The sequence below is a fragment of the Gossypium arboreum genome, chromosome 6 (assembly GCF_025698485.1).
Source record: "Gossypium arboreum isolate Shixiya-1 chromosome 6, ASM2569848v2, whole genome shotgun sequence".
NCBI lineage: Eukaryota > Viridiplantae > Streptophyta > Magnoliopsida > Malvales > Malvaceae > Gossypium > Gossypium arboreum.
Window position 1 is genome coordinate 14,146,195 of NC_069075.1, and position 4,223 is coordinate 14,150,417.

General features: G+C 32.4%; 1 pseudogene; it reads right to left on the bottom strand.

Moving 5' to 3' along the window:
* Positions 1-286: 286 nt before the first annotated feature.
* LOC128293770 (amino acid transporter AVT6E-like) lies at positions 287-1,424 on the bottom strand (annotated as a pseudogene).
* Between the last annotated feature and the right edge of the window lie 2,799 nt (positions 1,425-4,223).

Here is a 4,223-nt window from a genome sequence, read left to right on the forward strand (position 1 = left end):
AACATTGAAAACATAAAAGGAAAAACATGTTGAAAGAAACATAAATGTTAGGAAAAACATGTTACCTTGATTGAAATGGAAATGTTTTCTTGAGGGTTTATTTACAGATGCTTGGGATTGATCTCTAATAATGTCGAGAGATTTCCCTACTCATTGCATTTGAAGAACAAAAGTACATTTTTGGTCGACAAAACAATCAAATGAGTTCTAAAATAAACAACATTTAATGATTGGTATAATATTAATTATATTGCATAATAACGGTGGGAATAAACAAATAAAATGATTAAAAAAATAGCCAGCAATTTGGTATAACATTAACAGGAGAAATAGGACCAAGCTCAATACCATTAAAAGACAATAAGTTACATTGTATACATATTAAAAGACAGTAAGCTGTTGTTGCTCTAGTAAATTTGAAAGCTGTCCATATATTTGGGATCATAGTAGATCCAATATATATAAGCACTAACAATATTACTGTTAATGCCAAAGACCTTTTTTTACTCTCCGTGAGAGGAGTTGATCCCTCAAACACCAAGTTATCCACAGTTTGCCGTAGAGAAAAGTGAATAACAGGGAAAACCAGAACCAAATGAAGAGCAAATATAATTCAAAGCAGTGCTAAAATGAATTCCCAGATTCCTATCAAAATTGGTCAAAACATCACCTTCGAGCTCATTGTATATAGGTTGAACATTGAAATGGCAAACATATGCATTAGTCATAATAGGGATAACTACTAGTAAATCCAAAATTGCCATTTTCGATCCAAAATCTAGGCTCCTTCTTGGAGCCTCTATCTTCCCTTCAATAAGCTTAATGAATGCAATAGCAAAGCAAACCACAACGAAAACAACAGCGAGAGCTACCGAAGCAGCCGAAGTCATGCTCAATGAATCAATCCTATCTAACACGCAAAGTGGAGCAAGAAAAACAACCATAACAACCAAAACCAATAACTTCCTATGATCCCCAAAACCAGTCCTAACCACTGATCGAGAACCCCAATATGACGAACCGAACCAGACATAACATCACCCAGATATTACGAACCGAACCAGTCCTAACCACTAATCGAGAATCCCTAAAACAAGCCCCAGAACCTTTATAGTAGCAGGTAAAGCCATGATTCCAGCACCAATAATTGTGGTGGTTCAGTTAAAAACAGCACCAGAAACACCAGACCTGATATTGGGTTTACTTAAAACAAGGGTATAATCATCGAGATCAACATCAACATTAGTATCAACATCATCATCATCATTAAGATCATCAAAATCATCAATAACCTTGGGATGATTTACCCGGTTCCCATCATCAGAGAGGAGTGATTTTTGTTGGGATCTAAAGTCGTGGTGTTCATTATGCATTTGTAATTCTACAAATGAGCCTTTGGGTATAGCTGAATAATTACTATCCATTCTAGATCAAAGAAATGCTTAAGAAGCTTGAAACTTTGTGAAGATCTCTCAGAAAAAAATTGAATGTAACGATTAAAAAACTTACAAAGAATTGGGAGGAATTAAATTGAATGGAATGGATTTTGAAAGGGTCAAGAAAAAGCAGCAGATCCGTGGTGGGTCAACATTTTTGGATGCTTTATTGGAAGGAGAGAGATAAAGAGCAATATGTTTGGAAATAAAGGAAAGCTTTCCAGTGCTGCCTTTGGAGGATATAATTAAAAGCCAAAGCAACATGGCCAGAGCATAATCACTCCCAGACTACTATAGCAACTGAACAAATCAGAGCAGAGGTAATGTGCTAAAAACGAGTTGCAAGTTCTCCATGAATAACATTTAATTACACGAATGACAGAAAAGTCTACAAGAGAAGAAGACGTAAGAAAATTCCAGCATACACTACATATCAAGAAAGGAAGTGGTTGTTCAAAATAGCAAGTTCAGTCAATTAAGCTTAATTCCAAAAAAAAAAATAAAAGCCAAGTAATACAGTAACTACACATTAATCTAAAGGGGACTAAAAAACTAACCATTTCAAACCCATGAAGCATCTGACCATCAACGAGAGGAAAGGGAAAATAGTAAGGGATTTCGGGAATGGGGGAACAGATTAAGGGAAAAAAAGGGGACTTGGGGAAAATGTTAGGGATTTCGGGTTTGGGGAATTAGGGGATGATTTGGGGAAAAAGGTGTTTGTTTTAGGGATTTGGGGAAGGAAGACGAGATGGGGGAAAAATTACTTAGCAAAAAAATGAAACCGATTTCGGGTAAAGGGCATAAACCTCAGGAGAGAAAAAACGACGCCGTTTTAAATAAGAAAAATTTGTGGCGTTTTCAAGAACGCCGCTAATAAGACCTTTTGCGGCGTTTTCAAAGAAAGCGCCAAGATAACACCTATTTTATCTACACTATAAAACGACGCCGTTCTAATACGCGTTGTGGCTTTTATTATAGAAACGCCGCTAAAGCCACTACTATTCAGAGGAAGCAGCGCTTTTACTCTAATGTATAATAAAATTTTGTATGTTTTCTAAAAAACGCCGCTATTTTCTATCTTTGCGGCGTTTTATGTATAAACGCCGCTAATACTGAATATTTTATAGAAATTGATCAAAATTTAAAACTATATATTTAGAATTTCTTTTAAATTATATATAAACCCTAAAACCCTAACTATAGTTGAAACTTTAATTTTGATTTAATACACATTTTAAAATACATATTATGTATGCATATAAATTAATTAAATAAAAACATGATCTTTATTTATTATATCAATAACGTGTAAATATTTTACAAGATCTAGATCAAATTACGTTCATGTACACAATTGCACAATAAACCACTTTTCATATATATATTTATATATATTTTAAAATAATATTTTATATATATTTATCTTATATACATTTATCTTCTAAATTAAAATCCAAAATTATACTCTAAATTTAAAATCCTAAACCTGATACTCTAAACCCTAAACCTTAGATCACAAACAAAAAACCCCTCACCCCAAACTTTAAACCCCAAAACCATTCGGTAACCCCTAAACCAATTAACCATAACTCCTAGACCATAAAGCCCAAACTATAAAGTACTCTAAAAAATTGTTAACCCTAAACCATAATAAACATATTTTTGGGAATTCGTGTGGCCAATGTTAGTGTAGTACAAATTAAAACACACACACACATATATATATATATATATGTTTATATTCTTATATTAAATAATATTATGAGTACGTATATACAAAATAACATGAATCTTAGTAAAATCCAAATGTTCTTCGTTAATTTCTAGCTAATAGTATCATTTCCTTAAACCCTTAACCTAAACTTAATTTTTAATATATTTTATTTCAGACATTCTATTTAATCTAAATATATTTAAACAAAAAAAATAGATAATTAAAAATACACAATAGCATTATTATTTATACAAAGTTACATAACTTTAATAAAACAATTAATTCTCTATTGGAACACTCTAGTTATAATGTCGGCCACTCAGTAAGATATTTCTATGTTATATAAGCTTGGAATTTATACATAGTTCAACAAATGCTAATTCCACATTCAAAATCACCCTTTCTTAATAGCATCCCAAGTAAGAATCTGGAAAGGAATTAAAATTATCTCTTAAGAAGTTAATAATTGTCCCATTCTAAACTTTAACCCTAACCTTTAAACCCTAAATCATAATCCATAAACCCGAATTCATCATAAACCTTCAAATACTAGTTAACTCCTAAACCTTAAACCATAGTTAACGATCATAATTAAACCTGCTTAAACCATATATCTTAAACCATAAACCTTAAACTATAATGATAATTAATTCAATATTTTAAATTCAATACTATCTCTTTTATGATTATATAAGAAAATATTTAATATATTGTATAATCATAAATTTTAATAATTATTGTTTTAGAGGTTAGAGATTAGTGTTTATGATTCTTTTTGAGGTTTAGGGGTTATGGGATTTTTAACGGCGTTTTACCAAAAGCGCCGCTAATGCTCTGGTTTTTAGCGACGTTTTACCCAAAGCGCCGCTAATGCTCTGGTTTTTAGCGGCGTTTTATAGAAAGCACCGCTAATGCTCCGGTTTTTACCGGCGTTTTACCTAAAGCATCGCTAATGCTCTGGTTTTTAGCGGCGTTTTACATAAAGCGCCGCTAATACTCTGGTTTTTAGCGGCGTTTTACCTAAAGCGCCGCTAATACTCTAGTTTTTAGCGGCGTTTTACCGAAAGCGC